The 22,461-nt window shown below is 39.3% G+C and overlaps 1 protein-coding gene and 1 non-coding gene across 3 annotated transcripts in view; one reads left to right on the top strand and one right to left on the bottom strand.

Moving 5' to 3' along the window:
• Window positions 1-22,461, bottom strand: part of ATP2C1 (ATPase secretory pathway Ca2+ transporting 1) — a 175,734-nt gene that overhangs the window by 109,400 nt on the left and 43,873 nt on the right. The gene's annotated exons all lie outside the window — the stretch shown is intronic.
• On the top strand, window positions 11,645-11,747 carry LOC111765651 (U6 spliceosomal RNA). The gene has a single exon (XR_002797943.1). It is a non-coding gene; the product is annotated as a U6 spliceosomal RNA (small nuclear RNA).

The raw sequence follows: 22,461 nt of genomic DNA, 5'->3' as shown, positions 1-22,461 counted from the left end.
AAACAATCAACGCTTCGAAGGTTGAATGAATTGGCCTATGAAGTTTTGCCTCATCCGCCATATTCACCTGGCCTTTCGCCAAGTGACTACCATTTCTTCAAACATCTCAACAACTTTTTGCAGGGAAGACACCTCCACAACCAGCAGGAAGCAGAAACTGCTTTCCAAGAGTTCGATAAATCCCAAAGCATGCTACAGGAATAAGCAAACTTGTTTCTCATTGGCAAAAATATGTTGATTGTAATGGTTTCTATTTTGATTAATAAAGATGTGTTTGAGCCTAGTTATAATGATTTAAAATTCATGGTCTGAAACCGCAATTTCTTTTACACCAACCTAATATATATATATATTTAGTCTTCTGCAAAGAGGCTAGTATTTAAAGAGCTTAGCAGCATTAAAAAGGGTAGAAAATGAAACTATACAGTGGTTCTCAAACTTTAGTGAGTCAACATCACCTGAAGATAACATAAGTAGTGTTTCTATACATGAGTAATAAGCAATGGCAGGAGGAAATCAAGAAAAAAAAAATTCCATTTACAATAGCAACTCAAAAAATCAAATATCTAAGAATAAATCTAACCAAGGATGTAAAAAACTCGTACACAGAAAACTACAAAACACTGCTAAAAGAAATCAAAGGCAACCTAAATTGATAAATGGAAGGGAATTCCATGTTCATAGATTAGAAGACTGAATATGAAGATGTCAAATCTACCCCAAATGATTTACAGATTCAATGTAATACCAGTCAAAATTCCAGCAGCCTCCTTTGAAAATGGAAAAGCCAATTATCAAATTTATTTGGAAGAGTAAGAGGCCCCAAAGCCAAAAACATCTTGAAAGAACAAATTTAGAGAACTCACACTTGACTTTAAAACATCACAAAGCTACAGTGGTCAAAATAGCATGGTACTGGCACAAGGACAGATATATAGGTCAATGGAATCAAACTGAGAGTTCAGAAATGGACCCTCACATCAACAGCCAATTAATAAGAGGCTGCCAAGTCCACTCAATTAGGAAACAATAGTCTTCAACAAATGATGCTGGGAGAATTGTATATCCATATGCAAAAGAATGAAGGCCCCAAATACCACACCACATACAAAAATTAACTCAAAGACTGAAATATAAGAACCAGAACTATATACAACTTCAACATCTTGTGTTAGGCAATGGTTTCTTAGACTTTACACCCAAAGCACAAGCAACAAAAGAAAAAACAAACAGGACCTCTTCAAAATCAAAACCTTTATCACAAAAGTGAAAAGACAACCTACTTATTGGGAAAAAATATTTGGAAACCACATATCCAATAAGGGGTTAATATCCAGAATATAGAAGAATCTGATGACTTAATAACAAAAAAACATATAAACCAACTTGGCAAAAGACTTCAATAGACATTTCTCCAAAAAGGGTAATACAAACAGCTAAAAAGCAGATGAAAAGATGCTCAGCTATTGGGGACATGTAAATAGAAACCACAATGAGATACCATTTCACACCCACTAGAATGGCTAATAGTGAGAGAGAAAAAAGAGCAGGGAGCAGATGAGTGCTCACCTCCCACATGGGAGGTCCTGGGTTTGGTTCCCAGTGCCTCCTAAAGAAAACAAACAATGAGCAAACAACAAGAAAAAGACAACGGGCTGGGAGCGAATGTGGCTCAAAGCAGTTGAGCACCTGCTCCCCAAATGAGAGGTCTCAGGTTTGGTTCCCATGCCTCACAGAGAAAAAAACAGACAATGAGTAAAAATCAATGCACTAACAACAAGCAAAAAAAAAAAAAAAAGAGTAAAAACAATGAGCAAACAGATGAGGGAGCCATGGGATGGGGGAGGGAGAAAACAGAAAATTACAAGTGTTGGAGAGGATGTGGAGAAATATGGAGTTCGTTCAGGGACCCCACTTTGAGAATCACTGCTGTAGTAAAGGTCAGATTTGACAGGATACTGATTTACAACTTCAACTCTATGTCCTGCCAACTTATATGACCTAGAACACATTACTTAACTTCTTTTCCCTCACTGCATTTTTAAATTTCAACAAGAACTAAAACAATGGTTATGAAAGTGTGTGCCATGGTACCTAGCACATAGTAGGGACTCAAATGCTGGCTCCCGCGCCGTAAGGTAACACTTAACAGTTTAACACCTACTTATAAGTGTTTGCCTCACTCCCACACTATACTATCTTCACAAGGGTTATGACCTAGTTTTTGTCATCTTGATACTTTGTGTAAAATGCTTAAATAATATCCAGTATCTAAAGTATATAAGAGGGGAAAAGTAACACTAGGATTTGAGGTCTTAATGGACAATTACATAGCAATGCACATGCCTATGCTTTTTAAACCATCTTTCACTGAAAGTACAAAAAGACAACAGACATAATCAGAAAGAGAACGTATTTGACCATCTATGAACTAGTCTATCTTCTCCGAGAACCAAGCAAGTACTTGTATTTCACCTTTAAAACTGAGATTAAGGTTTCCGACTGCCAGACACTGTACTTAGCAAATGTAGCAGGCATGCAAGTAGGAAAAGTTCATCTGTCCCTGATAAGGCTCTTCAAGGACCAGGCAACTGGCATGCGGCAAAACAGAAGCTGGCAAGTGTCTCAGAGAAGGCAAGTCTCATCTACTCAGGATCACTGCTCGGTCTTACAGATGAAGAAATGTTGGCATGGGAGGGTAAAGACATTTGTGAGTATTTTCTCATGGAATACTGCATGCCCCAGAAGCAGGCTTGGTAACAATTCATACATGAAGAGTCCAAATTGAAGTAACAAGTCCAACATCATGTCAATAGCCAAGTGTTCAGAAACATCCACTAAACATCTCCTTTATTGGGCAAGCTGCTCGTTTTTCCACCAGCATAAAAACTCAGCCTTATCTTCTAAGGGCAAGGCAGAATGTGGTGACTGTCAAATGTGATGGGTTTCAGATACAGCTTGGGGAGGAGATGGCATGCTTACTAAGGATACAGGAGCAAGGAAGCAGATGTGGCTCAAACGATTAGGCTCTGCCTATCACATGGGAGGTCAGGGTTCGGTCCCCAGTGCCCCCTAAAGACGACAAGCAAGCAAGCTGGCGCGATGGTAAGGCAAGGCAAGCTGATTCAAAAAGATGACTCAAAAAGGAGATACAAGGAGGAAAACCTAATGAGAGACACAACAAAGCAGGGAGTGAAGGTGGCTCGAGTGAGCGAGTGATTAAGTACCTCCCTTCCACCTGGGAGGTCCCAGGTTCGGTTCCCGGTGCCTCCTAAAAAGGAAGACAGACACAGTGAGCATAAACAAGGGGGGAAGTAGAATAAATTACTAAAAATAAATAAACCTGAAAAAAATAATAATACAGGAGCTAGAAGATACTCTTGCTAAAAAAGCTAGAGAGTGAACCTGATCACACCCTTAGTTCACTTAAAATCACATGGGGAGCTTTGAAAACTTCCCTTAGCCAGAGCCCCAGCTAATTAAATCAGAATCCCCATGGACAGCAGTCTGAGGATGGCTGGGTCCCAGAATCTATTTTAAAATCTCCCAAACGGGGGACTGAAGTCTAATCTTTTCTAACATTCAGTGCCGAAAACCCAGACCAGGGCTAGGTTGGACTGACTGACTGGAGAGAAGTTTCCGCCCTGCCACTGCTGAACTAACACCGGACGCTGAATCTCAGCGGGCTTCTCGTCTGATTCATAGGCCAAATCGTACAATCGACAACTCAGGGATATGTGAATGGCATCTTTTTGCTACATGAACACTAATACTAACCTCTTCAGAACAGAAATGAGAACCCACTGGACAGGACAGAAGGGAATCCTTCACTGCCCCATGACAGCAGGAAGTAGCCAGACTGAGTCAACATCCCAAATCCCCTCACCCTTCCATTCTGCCCATTATTCCCATTACTTAGGTCCTTCATCATATATATATATAATCAAAGAGTTAGGAATGTTAGAGCTTCCCCCTTCCAAGGTTTGCAATGATTAAGAGGTCAAAAGGCTGTGACTCCATTCTGATCAATTGAGCAAGATGCCTATGGGCAGAGAACAGATAAGACCCACCCCTTCCAGATCCCACACTCCAAGAATACCCTACCTCCTAGCCCACCACTCTCTAGCCCTCTACCCCCCCCAAGAAGAATCCACTTTTAACCAGAGGCTATCCGAAAGAGTCTAACCCCTCCCCTCGAGCTAAGGTTTTCCCCGCCTACTGATGTACTGTATAAATTCACATCTGCACCTTCCACAAGCCCACTTAAGTCTAACCTTCAGACCCCCCTCCACTGGGAGAGCGTCCCAATAAACTCCTATCTGCAAAAAAAAAAAAAAACAAAAAAACTCCCCAAATGATAATGTACAGCCAAGGTTAAGAATTCTTTTATAAGCTATCCATCAATTTATAGGAAATATAGGAGACAAACATACTGAACTACTTTAACAAGGTTGTATCCAACAAAATCCAGGCTGTGGGAAATTCTACAGGACAACCAACCTGGTTTTTGTCAACAAATAAACTACAAGGAAAAAGAAGGGAGGCATTTTTAGATTAAGAGATATATCAACTAATTACAGTGTGTGGATCTTATCGCAATCCCGGCTAGAACAAATGAACTGTTAAAAAAAAAATGAATTCAGGACCACAAACTGCATTTTATCACTTTAGTCTCGTTAAATCTAGACATAGCCTTTTTGTCTTTCATGACCTTGACAATTCAAGACTGCAAGCAGATTACTTTGTATATTCAATTTGGGTTTGTCTATTATCCTCATTAGATTCAGGTGGTGCCTTTTGGCAGGAATATGCATATCAAGAGGGCCATGCTGCTGCCTGTGCCATTAATGGTGATGTGACTTCTGACCACCTGACTTAGGTGGAATCTGGCAGATTTTTCTATCAATTAGAATATTTCTCTTTGTATATAATAAGTACCTTCTTGAGAAATTCTCTGAGACTATGTAAAATATCCTGAAACAATCATAATTATGGTGGTTTTGATATTGTGATTTTTCCGATTCCATCATTTTGTCTACATTTATTAGGTGGGCTCCTATAAAGAAAGAGCTTTCTTTCCCCTCTTTCCCATTTACACAGTTACATAGTCCACTTTCTATATCATGGAATTTTATTTTATTCTATGGGTTATAATCCACTACTATCAGCTTATTGCTCAAACTACCCCAGCTTTGGCCCCCGAGGAGCTGGCCGTGCTGGGCCCCGGGTCCGTCTGGCACGCTCCAGTCACTCTGACACTGCTCTACTATCTGGCCTCACAAGAAGTCCCAGCCTAGCCTGTCTCTTCCCTTCCGCACAGTGGAGTGAGCCACTTCTCTGGGCATCCTGGTCCCTTTTCCTGATGATTAGTATTCAGAAGCCAGAATCTGGACACTCATATAGTGTCAGGACTCCTAGGTCTTCATAGCAGACAGAGCTAAGAAATAGAAACACACACACACACACTCGTGTCTTTATTTTATATCTAACTGCATATATATTTTTAAAAGACCATGTACTCAGGAAGCGGCTGTGGCTCAATCAGTTGGACTCCCATCTACCATATGGGAGGCCCTGGGTTAGTGTCCCGGGGCCTCCTTGTGAAGGCAAGCTGGTCCGTGTGCAGCAGAGAGCTGATGACCCGTGTGCCACGGAGAGCTGACACAACAAGATGACGAAACAAAAAGGGAGACAAGCAGATACAGAAAAAACGCACAGCAAATGGACAGAGAGAAGAGACAGCAAAGAATGGAACAAGCTGCAGAGAGAGAATGAATAAATAAATACATCTTAAAAAAAAAAAAAAAGACCATGGACTCATACTGATCCTGCCAATTTCAATGTAAATCCATAAAGGGTTCCATTCCACCCTTTTCCCTCTCCTGAAAGTAAGACACCTGATTATCATTATTCCCATTATATTTACTTATTTGCCCTATTCTAGAACAGAGTAGTTTTCGAATTGGATCCATACCATTGTGAAAAAATTTGAGTATAAAACAATATTTAAGTACAGTTCTTTCTGTCTTTAGCCTTAGGTTTGTTTGTAGTTCTTTTTGTCTTTGACTTTATATAGTCAAAAATACTATATTCCAAAATTACGTAAGTTAGCTCACACTAAGCCCACTCTTTGGTGTGGTTATGTTAATCATCTGATACAATCAGGTTTATGTGCTTCTGTTTACAGCATTCCATTTGGGATTTTATCTCCTCTTCCCCATCCTTGTTAATTTTACTTATGAGTATATGAAACATTACCTTAGTTCTAAAAGCCAAAACTATGTTTAAAAGGTGTAAGCAGAAATGTGCCACACACCCCCACCTTTTCAATCCCTTTCCACCCCTTCCTCTTAAGGTAAGTAACCCCATTAGTTTCTAGTTTATCCTTCCTATTTCCTTTCGCACAAATAAGCAGTTGTGTTTATTTTCTTGTTTCCTCATGTTTTGTAGAAGGTCACATACCCTATATACACTTTTTTCATTTACCATTATGTCCTAGAAATCACTCCAAATCAGTACAGAATCCTTCCTCATTCTTTTTACAGCTGCATAGTACTTCATTATAAGAATGTACCATAGTTCGACTACTCTATGAGAGTGAAAACAAAGCTCCATGAAAAACCCTACATATACATCTTCAAATTGTTGAAGATGTAAATTCCCAGAAGTGAAGTTGATATATCAAAAGGCATGTTTTATTGGATATTGTCAAATTCCCTTACCAAGCAATATATGTGTGTTTCCCCATAGCCTTGCCAACATAAATACTAATTCCTTCCAATCTGATAGGTGAGAAAAGGTGTCTCTGTATTTTAATTAGTTTCTCTAATGAATGAGTTTGAAATAATTTTGTATGTTTAGGGGCCTACTTTGGGGAATTATCTCTTTATGCCACTTAATCATTTTTCTAGCAACTTACAAAATATTTAGTCTCCCAATCATTAAAGGTTCTTTATATATTAGGGATCTTAGCCCTTTATTTGTGATATTTTGCAAATTTTTTCTCCAAGTCTGAGTTGTCTTCGCTTTTTTTTGCCATACAAAAAAGATTAATTTTATGTAGTCAAATTTATCAATCTTTTTTTGTCCCTGTATTTTGAGTTATTTTTTCCCATATTTTAAGAAAGAACTACAACGCCTAGTTCCATGAACCTTTTGGTACTAAATGAATCGGCTTACTGATTAAATATCACTGAACGTAATCCTCAGAGAGTAACTATCAAAGTTGAAAATAAAGAATCTTTAGGGAGATGTAGAAGTATGACTTAGCTATAACTACGAAATCCAATGATATCACTTTCCAGTCTAATGAACTAGGTTCTGATATTTATAAACTGACCAAGCAAATCTAGCATATTGCTCTAGCACAACATCAGAAATATTTCAAAATCAGGATCAGAAATATGCATACAACAAAGAATACTGGTAGGTTTGATCCACTCCCTGTAGCTGAAACTTTAAATGCAGAGTTCACGTATTCAGGGAAGCGGATGTGACACAAGCAGTTGGACACCCATGTACCACATAGGAGGTCCCAAGTTTGGTTCCCAGTACCTTCTAAAGAAGATGAGCAAGACAGCAAACTGACGTGATGAGGTGGTGCGGCGAGCTGATGCAACAAGATGATGCAACGAAGAGACACAATGAGGAAATACAATGAGACACAACAAGCAGGGAACAGAGGTGGCTCAAGCCATTGGGCGCCTCCCTCCCATATGGGAAGTTCTGGGTTCAGTTCCTGGTGCCTCCTAAAATGACGATGAGCACATACCAAACAAGCAGACAGTGAGCACAAACAATGAGGGGGTGGTAAGAAACAAATAAATAAGAATAAATCATTAAAAAAAAAAAAAGAATTCACATATTCATATGCTGGTTGAACCCTGAATCTCAGAATTGCAACACCTACTCTCCAGTTCATTGGACTAGCCCAAGACAACTAAAAATAGGATGCTGATAGACAACCCTCATCCAAATCCTCAAGATTGAGAAAAACAGATATAAGGGGGGAATACAACTATGGACTAAAGTAGACTTATGATTATTCTAGCAATGGAAGAACTTGTATTACTGATATAAAGGCAGTGGCTACGAGAGGTTCTGAGAGGAGAGAGGGAAGAACAGGTGTAACATGGGGCATTTGGGGACATTGGAATTGTCCTGCATGATCTTGCAAGATGGATACAGGCCAATATACACTATCAAAACCTATAAAATTGTGCAGTGCAAAGTGTAAACCATAATGTAAACACAGACCATGGTGGCTGCAACATTTCCATATGAGTTCATCAACTGTAACAAATGTACCACACTAATGAAAGATGTTGTTAATGGGAGGAAGTAGGGGATGGGGAGGAGGCATATGGGAATCCCCTATATTTTTGTTGTAACATTTATATAATCTAAAGCTTCTTTAAAAATAAAAATAAAAAAATAAAGAATTCACATACCATAAGCACTATGACATCCTCAAATATCTAAAAGAATAAAAGCAAGGATTTCTTCTTCAGGTAACTCCAGATATGAGCAGAAATGAAAAGGTGAAGGTTGTTTCTCCAAAATGAAAACCAAATCTGAAACAGTAATTTCTATCAAAGTCCTACTATTTCCTCCCCAAGCTCTAGCCCTTCCAACTTAATATTTTAAATCCATCCCCTCAATCTCAACTTCTTTACCCGACATAGTACAACTTTCTCCCTTTCCCACTCAACATTCTTCTCTGCTATCTCACACTTACCAGAACGCTGAGAACCTCCTTAAAAAGGTAAACAAGTAAAAAAACTATGACATTAGCAATGCCACTAACCTTCACTTCTGCACATCTAGCCCACTGTACATTCAGTAAAGTTGACATGGTGGCAAGCAGACTTTTTCTCCTCAGCCACTTGGTTGCTCTCCAGCCCTGGTGAAGGGTGGTGGTAATCCTCCGCTGCCCTTCTGGCAATACCACTACACCACTGAGGCCTCCTTCTAGGATCTTCCCATGTTCTACAGCAAGTATAGTTCACTTCCTATCCCATCATGGCATGCAGGGATAAAGAACAGGATTGCAGACCCTTTCCAAGTTTAGAATTTCTCCACATTAGATCCAACTAGAACAAATTTAGAGATTTATTTATGTATATCTCTCCCCTCCCCCCCCACCCCAGTTGTCTGCTCTCTTTGTCTATTTGCTGCATCTTCTTTGTCCGCTTCTGTTGTTGTGAGTGGCACGGGAATCTGTGTTTCTTTTTGTTACATCATCTTGTTGTGTCAGCTCTCCGTGTGTGCAGCACCATTCCTGGGCAGGCTGCACTTTCTTTCGCACTGGGCTGCTCTCCTTACGGGGCGCACTCCTTGCACATGGGGCTCCCCTACGCGGGGGACACCCCTGTGTGGCACGGCACTCCTTGCGCTCATCAGCACTGCGCATGGGCCAGCTGCACATGGGTCAAGGAGGCCAGGGGTTTGAACCGCGGACCTCCCATGTGGTAGACGGACGCCCTAACCACTGGGCCAAGTCTGCCTCCTAGAACAAATTAAGACCTACACACTTCCTCAGGGGAAAAAAATCTTTCCTGTAATTCTTTATGAAGTAAATCTGTATCTCTTTCCTGCAAAAAATGCAACAGGAAACCAATCTTATACATTCTCTTGTAAAATTTTACCCATCTAATCCTGATATTTAGATATTTTTTTAAATGTTCAAGTAAAAAGTGTTTCATTTTAGTTTTCAGCACTTCACCTGTAAGCAAGATTCACAAATAGACTCTGGCCTTCACTCCCAACTGTTGTCTGTTGAAAACAATTGTAAACCATCTATAAAATCCAATGAAGAATAAGGTATTACATAAAACTGTACCAGTTTGATATAGTTATGAATTCCAAAAGCAGATACTGGATTATGTTTGTAAACTGGTTTGTGCTTGGTTGTGATTAACTTATGATTAGGGCTTTGACTGGACCACATCATGTGGGTGGGGACTCACAGATAAAAGACATGGTAAAAGAAGCGAATTGGAGTTTTGATGTTAGTTTTTTGATGCCGGAGTTTTGAGCTGGGGCCAGAAAGTGAACACAGAGAAGAACAGCACAGAGGAATAGAGAGGGCTCCTTCCACACGGCAGAAGCCCAGGGGAGACAGAGTCATCTGCCTGACAGTCTACAGCTGGTCCTGTGGAATGAGCACAGCAGCTAAGCCTGGAGAGAAGCAAGCCCTGGGAAGAGAGGAACCCTGAGCCCAGAGAGAAGCAAGACCAGGGAAGAGAGGAATCCAAGAAGCCTGAACCCTGGCAGATGTCAGCAGCCATCTTGTTCCAATACATGGCAAAAGACTTTGGTGAGGGAAGTAATTATGCTTCCACCCCAAATAAAAACCCTTTATAAGAACCAACCAATTTTTGGTATTTTCCATCAGCACTCCTTTGGCTGACTAATATACTAACCAATTCAAAGGAGCACACATTATTAATCTGCTATTTAAAAATAAGACGCTTTGAACAAGTAGGTATGTTTATTCTTCATAGAATCTATTCCTCAATGCTCGTCTTTGTTAACCTCAGCTCCCCAAGGACACAATCAGGGAAATGAATTCCTGATGATCAATGCACAACAACTAACAAGTCCTGTTTGAAAAAAACAGATCCCTAACAGGAATGAAAAAGCAGAGAAGAAAATGCCACTTTTGTATATGGACAATGAAACAATAGAGAGCTGAGGGGTTAAGTCACACAGAGCAAGACATCAAAGATTCAAATAGTCCTTTACTTTGTCAGTCAGTCAACTTGAATTCTACCTGCTTTGATACCAGCTATTTCCCTTTCAAGGCAAAGAAACTGGTACTGTAATAATATGCAATGGCTGTGAAAAGCAAAGAAAAAGAGAGTAAAAATACAAATCAAAACTTGGATTTAACTCTATCAAGGAATCAGAATCTGTGCCTGTCCCCAAGGAAATCATAGATCCTAACTCACTTTAAACACCCACTTCATGAATGTCTCTAAAAGGAGTATCACCTTAAGGCCACAACAATCCTATCAGCTATACTTAAATATTGTGCTATTGGGCATAAGTAAGAGATTATTAGAAATAATAATGCCGCCCTTCACATAAAAGAATGACAATCCCCTATTATTGGAATGATACAGCGTTCCTTTATCTAGTAGTGACAATTGGATTTACATTTACTCAGAAAGCTTTAGACATGGCTAGCTAAATATAAAGTCAAAAGCTCTGCCAGGGGCCTGGGGAATGAAGTCTACCACCCTCGTCCCTCTGCCTGAAATACCTGCAGCCCATCCCTGGAGACAGAGGACCAGGTCCAGCCTGCCCGCCCCATTCGCTAAGCCTCCAGCCATACTCCTATGAGCCTCTGTGACACCTCCCTGAGACTGAGCTCCTCACAGCTTAGCTGCTCAGGTTATCACAGCTCCTCCAAATATACTGTTGGCATGTCTTTTATCCTCCACTACAAAGTAATCTCCATGGCGACAGGAACTGCTATAATCACATAAACCAATGTTGACCATGCCTGGCTTAAGAGCTGGTGCTCAATAACTGTTTGTTGGATAAATGAATAATCCAAGCAATCAAGACTTCTTCCTTTATTGTTTCAACTAGCACCAAGTCCCTAAACTAAAACTGTTCATTCCCATACTTAAGAATTGTGCTCACTTTGCAGCACATATACTAAAATTGGAACAATACAGAAATTAGCATGGCCCCTGTGCAAGGATGACACACAAATTCATGGAGTGTCCCGTATTTTTTTTCCTAAGACAATGACCGCAAAACTCTGATGGAAATGAGAGCCACTGAGTGTCCACCTTGGATAAACAGTACCAGGCATGGGGCTGTATAACACAGTGAACCATGTGGTAGAAGAGGGACTGTGGTTAACAGTGCAAGTATGAGAGTGTTCTCTCACGGACCACAAAATGTACAGTACTAATACTAGTGTTAATAGAAGGTGTACAAAAAAAATACACCAAATGTACACTACAGACCATAGCAGTGGTAAGAGTATGACCATGTTCTTCTGTAATCTGTAACAAATGTTCCACAACAATGTAAGGTGTTGGTGGAGGGGTGATGTATGGGAGTTCTGTACAGTATGCATCATTGTTTTTGTAAACTCACAACTTCTCTAATAAAAATATATATATATTAAGAAAAATGAATTAATCCCAACAAATTCAAACAACTTTTTCCGTTAAGAATATCTCCAGCTATTGTGGCCCAATCTACACTGGGGAGAACTCTTCTGTAAGTAACTAATGAGTCAGAGGAAGATCAATAATCCATTTGCTTTCCTGGTGCTAAAGCTCAGTTTTCTCTGTATTATAAATAACTGCAGAATATCTGGGTGTTCTCATTCTTGTTTGTGAATAATTGGGCTTCTTATTGTTGAAAGCCATGTTCCCATGCCTAAAGTAGACCCTGGGAAAGGGAGGTGGAAGGTAAAACAACAAGGCAGTGAAAAGACTCCGAGTCAACACTCCACACCCACTAGGATCGCTATTAGTGTTTTCTGTTTTTTTGTTTTTGTTTTTTTTTGAGGTACCAGGGGCCAGGGACCTCATATGTGGGAAGCTAGGGCTCAACCACTGACCCACATCAGCTTTCTTGAGTGGTTCCCTGTCAATTGTGCCACCTCAGTTCCTGGTCTCTGCTGCGCTTCACCTTGACTCTCCCCTTGGGCTCTTTTTGTTGCGTCATCATCTTGCTGCCTGACTCACTTGCACGGGCACTGGCTCACCGCGCGGGCACTCATGCAGTCACTTGGCTCACCACACGGGCACTGGCTCGCCGCACAGGCACCCTTTCTCTTCTTTTTTCACCAGGAGGCCCCAGGGATGGAAGCCGGGTCCTCCCATATGGGAGGTGGAGGCCCTACCACTTGAGTCTCATCTGCTTTCCCCTGAATTGGTTTTTTTTTTCCCATTTGTTTTGCTTGGGTTTTTTTGTTTGTTTTTAGGAGGAACCAAGGGCTTAACCTGGGACCTTCCATGTGGGAAGCAGACACTCAACTGCTTGAGCCACATCCACTCCCCTAGCTATTAGTTTTGAAAAATGGAAAAGGCAAGTACTGGTGAGGATAAGGAGAAATAGGAATACTAGTACATCATTGGTAGGAATTTAAAATGGTACAGTGCTGTGGAAATAGTCTGGTTTAACTCAGAAAGTTAAAGAGTTACCTGGCAATTTATATACCCAAAATAATTTAAAATAGGGACTTCACAAGATACTTGTATCCTAATGTTCATATGGCATTATGCACAACAGCTAAAAGGTGGAAGAAATCCAAGTGTCCATCAACAGAAAAATGGATTTTTAAAATGTGGTATATAGACACAATGGATTATTATTCAGTCACAAAAAGGAATCTGATTCTGATACATGCTACACCATGGGTGACCCTTGAAAATATGCTAAGTAAAATAAGCCAGACACAACAAAAGCGCAAATATCATTTGATTCCACTTAAAGTTATTAAGCAAATCCATCGAGACAGAAAGCAGATTACAGGTTACCAGGGTTGGCAGGGCAGAGAGGGGCTGGTAAATAGGGCATTACTGTTTAGTGAGTACAGAGTTTCTGCTGGGGTAATGAAAAAGTTTTGGTAATGGATGGTAGTGTGATGCAACAACAGTGTGAATGTAATATCACTGGGAAATTATGTGTTGCCTATATGTTATCACAATTTTTAAAATTTTAATAAAAGAACACTTCTAAGGGGGCATTATTACTTTTCCTATTTTATAGATGAGGAAATTAAAGAGTATAGAAATTAAATAACTTGCCCAAGATAAAAGCATAATCAGAGATATAAGCAACAACTGAACCCAGGATCTAACTCTAAAACCCTCTTAACAATTACATGGACCCCAAATTAACCAGGTAATGCAAAAACTTCAAAGTAAATCAAGTTCAGAGCAACTAATTTTAGTATGGTAAACCTATATTTTAAAACCTCTAAGAACAAGTCTTCTTTTAAACAAAAAATAACCTTGGTACAAAGAACTTCTGCCCCCCTTCCTCCCTTCTCTCCTCACACACAGCAAAAAAACTCAAATAAATACAGCAGATGATTTTGTCACTTAACTAAAATAGCACATGGGTCGGTTCTGACTAGGTAAGCCAACAGGATTGACATCTCAGCAGCACCAAGCGCAGGGTGCCACAAGGTTCTGTCCTCTCTACTATTTTATCAACAACTCAACTCAAGGCTGGGGACAGGTGGCCACCTTGCCCTGCAGCCAAAACAAACGCCAAATGAGCAGCAGCAGAGGCAGCATGCCACCACCTCTGCATTGACAAAATCACCTATGCAACCATGTTTTTTTTACACTTTTTAAAATTAAAGTTAACCGATTACAAAGAACGTTACATTAAAAAAACATTTAAAAAAAACATAAAAAACATGAGGCTCCCATATACCCCAACTCCCCACCCCATCATTTTTGTAAATTATATTTTTTGAAGATACATACATCACAAAAATAAATGTTACATTAAAAAATATAAGAGGTTCCCATGTACCACCCCACACCTCCCACACCAACAACCTCCCCCCATCATTGTGGCACACTCATTGCATCAGTGAACACATTTTGGAGCACTGCTGCACCACGCAAATAATAGTTTACCCTGAAGTTCTCCCCCAGAACATTCAGTAGGTTAAGGCAGGATATATAAAGTCCAGCATCTGACCCTGCAATATCATTTAGGACAACTCAAAGTCCCAAAAATGCCCTCATATCACATCTCTTCTTCCCTCTCCCTGCCCTCAGTAACTACTGTGGTCACTTTCTCCACCTCAATGTGACAATTTCTTCTATTACTAGTCACAATAGTTTTATAGTAGAATGTCAGTAAGTTCACTCTAGTCCATACTCTATTCCTCCATCCTGTGGACCCTGGGATGGTGATGTCCTCTCCACCTCTAGATCAAGAGGGGGCTTAAATTCCACATGAATGATGGATGCAATTCCTCTGCTTGCAGTTGTTGGCACTCTTGGTTCCCTGGTGTGGTGGTTGACCTTCTTCACCTCCCTGTTAGCTGACCTGGGTAAGTCCAATGAACCAGAGAGTAGGAGTTGCCACTCTGCTGAGGCTCAGGGCCAGCTGGCACATGGACAGCCCAGAGATTCAAGTCCCCTGAGTGTGCACCATCCCTAGCGCCAACCACAGGTTCAGTAAAAGTGACAAGAGGCATGTGTAGGAAGGTCACTTCTGAGTCCAGCTCCATCACACTCAGGAGCACCAATTCCAAAGTAGGGCCCATAAGCACATTCTTATTAGAGATAAATGTAAACACCTAGTACTAAAGGACCAGATAAGGCTCTAGAAAAGCAATTCCAATAAGCACATGGACAAGCTGACTTCAAATACCACTTAAAGAGCTGTAAAAACCATTCTCAGTGCAAATCTAACTGCTAAAAAGTAGACACCATCTTCAGCTGCAGTATGGGAAGTACAACTTTTAGACCAAGAAATGGGACCAGAGCACTCTGCACCAATCCAATTACACCACGAGGCTTCTACTCAGTTCAGAGCATTATTAAAGCCTGCTCTGTAGCACAGCATACTACAGTGACATTTCTGGAAACATGGTCTTAGGGAGACTGGTGAAGGAGGAGTTAGGAGTATTTGGCCTGGAAAGAAACTTAGGAAAGGCAATATCTGACCGTTAGCTGGATTCCAATAAAGGTTTCTAAATAAATAAAGAATATAACAAGCACCTTCAAATATTTTAGAACCATTATAAGAAACAGGACATTCTCCCTAGATTAAGGACAGAACCAGTAACAAGAGATTAAAAAAAGAGTGTTTCCAATCATCAAAAACTTTTCCAGAGGACCATGTTGGGAATTTTTATGAGGGAAGAGAAGTCAGACACTCTAGCCCTAACAATCTAGGAATGGTCCAGCAAGGCCCTGGGAAATCCAACCGCCTTTTTTATTGCCTGTGACGCTAAGCTTTCTGGCAATGAATTAGTAACCCTCTTGTAAGGGAGTATGGACCCAAACAACAGTGGCACAGGGAGGCTTCAGTGCAGACCAACAAATATTCATTGGTGAATTAAAACTAATACAATCACACCTCTCAAAAGATAAATCATATTATCCCTTGTACTCACAATGCTTAGGAATGAAACAGAAAGTTCTAAATGCTATTAAAAATTTGTATCCAAGAGTCAATTCTAATCCATGTTCAATACAGCAATAAAAATCACCAAAAAAAAAAAAAAAAAGCATTTACCTCTGGAGACCAACAGGGATTAAACACAAAATAATCCAATTGACAGGGGAAAAAAAAAATCTTATTCCAAACAGATTCTTAACTATGCTACTAAGTCCTCTTTAATGATTTTTAAAAAGGAAAAGTCAAGTAATAAGAAAGGGTTTAATTTAACAAGCCCATCTCCCCAATATTACCAGAAATAACATCTATTAAATATTTCTATGTATACTACCAGACATCTTCCATGCAGATCTATGTATAAGTTTTGGAAGGTTTTTTTTTAAATAAATGGAACCCCAGAATGATAACAACTTCCTCCCCACTCAATATATCTTGGACCTTTTCCTTTTTCACCATACATACTGCTATGCCTCATTCTTTTTTTTTTTTTTTAAGATTTATTTATTTATTTATTTATTTCTCTTCCCTCCCCCCGCCCCAGTTGTCTGTTCTCTGTGTCCATTTGCTGCGTGTTCTTCTTTGTCCACTTCTGTTGTTGTCAGCGGCATGGGAATCAGTGTCTTTCTGTTGCATCATCTTGTTGTGTCAGCTTTCCAAGTGTGGGTGCCATTCTTGAGCAAGCTGCACTTTCTTTTGCACTGGGCGGCTCTCCTTACGGACCCCGCACTCCTTGCACATGGGGTTCCCTTACGTGGGGGACACCCCTGCATGGCAGGGCACTCCCTGCGTGCATCAGCACTGTGCATGGGCCAGCTCCACATGGGTCAAGGAGGCCCGGGGTTTGAACTGCGGACCTCCTATGTGGTAGATGGATGCCCTAACCACTGGGCCAAGTCCGCTTCCCTGCCTCATTCTCTTTAATGGCTCCCAGGACATTTCATTATGTGTAGTACTGGCATTTAACTAGCCCTCTTTTGTGTTGATTTTTTTTTAAATTTTGTTTTTTAACTAGCCCTCTTGATAACAGACTTGTGGGTCAGTTCCTATCTTTGCTATTACAAATGCTGCTGCAGCAAACACCCTTATACAAACTTCTCTGTGTGCCTGTGCAAGTAGAAATATAGGCTACGTTTCTGGAAGTAGAACTGTTGAGTGTGTGTATTTTTATTCTGATAGCAATTATTACTAAATTGCCCTCAGTGGGATTGGGTCACATGAACACTCAGCACAGTCAGGAGATCCTATCCTCCCTGCAATCTAGCCGAGACTGGGCATCCTCACACTTGTAAATGTTTGCCAATCTGATGAGTGGAAAATGGTTATTTTGTTTTAATTTGCATTTCTTTATTTGAGGTTGAGCATCTTTTCAAATATCTTTTGGCTATCTATTTCTGTGAACTCCTTTTTCATGTTCTTTTGCTCTTTTTCTCCACAAGTTATTGGCTGTTTTTTACAGATTTAAAAAGCCTTCTGTAGGACAGTAGCCCTTTGTCATTTATTTCAGTTATTTTTATCATTGGTTTGCAGTTTGTCTACTGACTTTATGGGTTTTTTTCTTTCCTTTTAAAAATTTTTATGATCAAATTTTTCAGTCTTTTCCACTGTAGTTTTGGGGTTTCATCTCATGCTTAGTTTTTTAAAAGGCCATTTCAGCTTCATGATTTTTCCTGAGAGTTATCTACTTGTCCCAAATCATTTACTGAATAATCCATCTTTTTCCCCCAAGAAGTTTTTCTTGGAGGCCTAGAATTATGTCTAACTCGAACTTTTAAAACCTTTTTGGATAGTCACTTAGAATAAGGTGACACCCAAATGTTCAAAAATATATTCTTATATTTGTATTGATACAGGAATATTATTGCCTCAAAAGGAAAGGGCAAGTTAATGAAATCCCTATGAAAATTCCAACTGCTTTTTTCTTTTCTTTCTTAAACAGAAATGGACAAACCGATCCTAAATTTCACACAGAAATGCAAGGGACCCCAAATGACCAAAACAATCTTGAAGAAGTACAAAGTAAAAGGTCTCACACTTCTAGTTTCAAAACTACTATGAAATCAACAGTAATCAAGACAGTATTGGAAAGTGGATTTGGCCCAACGAACAAGGCGACTGCCTACCACATGGGAGGTCCAAGGTTCAAACCCCAGTCCTCCTGACCCATGCTATGAGCTGACCCACGTGCAGTGCTGATCCGCGTAAGGAGTGCCATGCCATGCAGGGGTGTCCCCCGTGTAGGGGAGCCCCATGCGCAAGGATTGCCCCCATAAGGAGAGCCGCCCAGAGCAAACGAAGTGCAGCCTGCCCAGGAATGGCGCCGCGCACACACACAGAGAGCTGACGCAGCAAGACGACACAACAAAATGAGACACAGATTCCAGATGCTACTGACAAGAATACAAGCGGACAGAGAATAACACACAGCGAATGGACACAGAGAGCAGACAACTGGGGGAGAAGGGATGGGGAAAGGGAGAGAAATCTGAAAAAAAAAAAGGCAGTATTATACAGTACTGGCATAAGGATAGACATACATACAGACCAATGGAACAGAACTGAGAACTCAGAATAAATCCCAAGTTCTCAGCAATGGGCAACTGATTTTCAACAAGTTGCCAAGACCATTCGATGAGGAAATTCAATGAGGATTTCGACCCGCTAAAGAATGAAGGTGGATTCCCACCTCACACCATATACAAAAATTAATACAAACTGGACCAAACACCCAAATGTGACAACTAAACTATAATATTCCTAGAAGTAAACATAGGCATAAATCTTCATGACCTTGGATTTGGCAATGGTTTCTTAAGATATGACATCTAAAGCACACAAAAAAGGAAAAAAGTTAGATAAACTGGGCTTCATCAAAATTAAAAACTGTATGTCAAAGGACATTACCAAGAAAGTAAAAAGAGAACCCACAGAATGGGAGAAATATTTGTAAATTATATAAAATAAAGGTTTAATATTTAGAGAATACATAAAGAATTCCTATAACTCAACAGTAAAACAATCAAATAACCAAATTACAAAAGGGGCAAGAAGTTTGAATAGACTTCTCCACAGACAATATGCCAATGTCCAATAGCACATGAAAAGATCCTTTGACATTATTAGTCATTAAGAAAAATGCAAATTAAAACCACTATGAGAATAGCAGAACAATGTGGATATAATTAGCAACACTGAATACTACACTTGAAAAAGAGTTAAAATGGGAAATTAAGTTTTATATATGTTACTACAATAAAAAGTTTTTTTAATGGAAAATAAGTGCTGGAGAGAACACAGAGAAACTGGATCCCTCATACATTATTGGTGGGAATTTAAAATGAAGCAACCAATGTGGCAGTTCCTTGATAAGTTAGGCATAAAATTACCATGACCTAACAATTCCACTTGTTGCTATAAACCCAAGATAATGAAAACATGTTCACACAAAAACTTGCACATGAATGTTCACAGCAGTATTATTCGTAATGCCAAAAAGTAGAAACAATCCAATGTCCATCAACTGAAGAATGGATAAACAAAAGGTGTTGCATCAACGCAATAGCATATGATTCAGCCAAAAATACAACTGAACTATTGATACATACCACAACCTAGATGAACCTGGAAAACATTATGCTAAGTAAAAGCCAGGCAAAAAGGTCTCATATTGTATGGTTCCACTTACATGAATAGTACAGCATAGGCAAATTCATAGAGACATTAAGTGGATAGCAGTTGTCAGGAGATGGAAGAAGGGAGGAACAGGGAGTGGCGGCTAATGGACCTGGGGTTCTTTTTTGGGGTGATGAAAATGGAGACAGTAGTGACCAATGCACAACCTTTGAATATACTAAAAACCACTGAACTGTATACTTTAAAATGGTCAATTTTATGGTATGTGAATTACATCTCAAGAACAAAAAGTAAAGGACATGATCTGCAAGTAAGACAATCATCATTCAGCCTATAGGTGACTTTGGGTCAACAATTATGCAGCTGTAACAAAGAAAAAGAAAAAGAAAAAGAAAAAGTTAGTTGGGAAGGGGTGATTTTAAGCACTTACAGTTACTAGACCATAGCTGGAATAAATTCCCACGTGTACAAGATGTAGAAATGAAAGTCCGTAACTAAGGAACCAAATGAGCAATCCCAAGAGAATGATCACCAGAGCACAGCGCCTCCTGCAAGTTAAATCCTATCAGGCAAAGCAATTACAACTATACCTTATCAGGTAACTAAGCAAATCCAGTCCTTTTAAGATCAAACCTTCATTATACATATGGTCATCATTTATTTCAAAAAGATTTAAAAAATAACTAAGATGACCCCAGGATGTGGGAAGAACCCAAAATATAAAGCAAACAGTTAACAAATGAACATAACTGTATTAAAAATCAGTAACACAACCATACAGAAGGAGTGAGGAAGAAAAAAACCTGACTTTGGAAAACAGAATTTTGAATGTATACTGTAAGCTAAAGATAAATACTGTACTCTATTTGAAAATTTTGTTTCTCACAGGGTCATGGGTTAACAATTTTGAAATTACTTTTGTTTGTGTATATCAAGATTGAACAAGTAACTAAATATACTGTAGATAAAGCCACATTTCTCATTTTTGTAAAACAAGGAAAGGGTAAAGGCTAGAAAATGGAAAAGGCTAGAATGAGCTAGAAGGTATAGGGACTGGAATTGGCAACATCAGTTAATGCATAGTTTTTAATTCATATAGAAAGATGGATACTTTATTTTTAATTTCCTGGTTTTGATAAATGTGCTATGTGTTAACTTCAGGGGAAACTGGGTGAAGGGTATACAGAAATTCTACACTGTAAGACTAAACCTATTTCAATTGAAAAGCTCAAAGGAGATTTTAGAAAAACCTCTGAAAGTAAAGCAAATCTTTTCCTCTATAATTGGATTTACATCCAACAGTTGAACAATTACACCTGGATTATATCACAACATTTGAAAGAATTTAGAATTTTTAGATCACAGAGGTGAAAGGTAGACATAATACTGCTCTTACCATTACGTCAGTCTGCATAAATTATTTCAGGTCCTGACTGAAATTTAGTATAATGATGGGCTCGGGGTAATTCATACAATCCACATATTTTTCAAACCTGTCCATTTTGTTAAATTATTTTTCAGTAAACATGCAACTACTCTTTTCTAAAGCCTTCAACTAGCAACAATTATTTTCTTAGTCATATTATAACTAGGGGAAAAAGTTTAACCAACGGTGGATTCCTTCATCCTTCTCCTAGTACTTCCACATGACAAAGAATGCTCATTTCATAATATAGTTATAACTGGAGGGCTTAATTTTACAGGCTATGATATTCCAAACTCCAAGACATGACCTGACAGCCTCTGTACCTTGTGCTTACTGACCTAAATGGCAACAGTGGGGAGTCATGTAACCCCTAAAAGCAGTTTATCACATATTTAGTACCAGTAAAAGCTGCCCAATTCGCTTACAGGTCTAAACTGAATGAGATTTCCTCCGGCTGCTGCCACAAAATGTACTCTCTCACTTAGACATTATTTTTCATTTTAAGGGGTCTTTCTCAAAAGCTATTTAACATATGTTAAATCAACTTAGCTTAGTATGTTTAAAATGAGAAGTTATTTCTAAATTTCAGCTACTATCAATAAAAGACATTAGAAAAGGGCTAACAGTTAATTCAAGCAGCTTTATCCTTAATTCCGTGTTACAGTTGGGGAAATTAAAGTATAGGGAAACAAAAGCACATTCCCAGAAGGAAGAGATAGCAGCAAAAGACTCCCAACACTCCCTACCAACGAGGATGCCAGAGAACCATGCACACAAGTGGACTCTGAGCATGGTAAGGTTATGAATGGGAACACATCTCCAAGGAAATACCATTAAAACTGAAAATACACGTATCCCAACCTAGCATGAGTTAGGGAGCTGGTGGTAATATTCCCACCTTACAAAAGACAGTAAAGAGGTGCTTTATAAGCAAAATAAAGCCACTTAATCAAGACCCTAACAAGGAAATCTGAGGTGGAGTCAAGGGAGGTTGCCTGCTAGAATTTTACAGATAAAAAGAGAAAGAGCATCACAAACACAGAATGTCTAGCAGTTTCCCAAAGAAATAATTTTGGTATTAATTTCAAAGGACAGTAAAATTGTTTATCTTTATTGTTACAGAATCAGGGAAGCTCTGAGACTGGGTAAATAATATTTAAAATTATTTATAGGTTAAAAAATAAAATTAAGGTTTTACCTCATGGATTAGTAAGCAAAATTTTTAACCCAGATATTAATATTTTTGGCTACTGCTAGTTACAAATCATGAAATACTCAAA

This window comes from Dasypus novemcinctus, chromosome 31 (assembly GCF_030445035.2).
Source record: "Dasypus novemcinctus isolate mDasNov1 chromosome 31, mDasNov1.1.hap2, whole genome shotgun sequence".
NCBI classification, from domain to species: Eukaryota; Metazoa; Chordata; class Mammalia; order Cingulata; family Dasypodidae; genus Dasypus; species Dasypus novemcinctus.
This window is presented reverse-complemented; position numbering and strand designations above follow the sequence as displayed.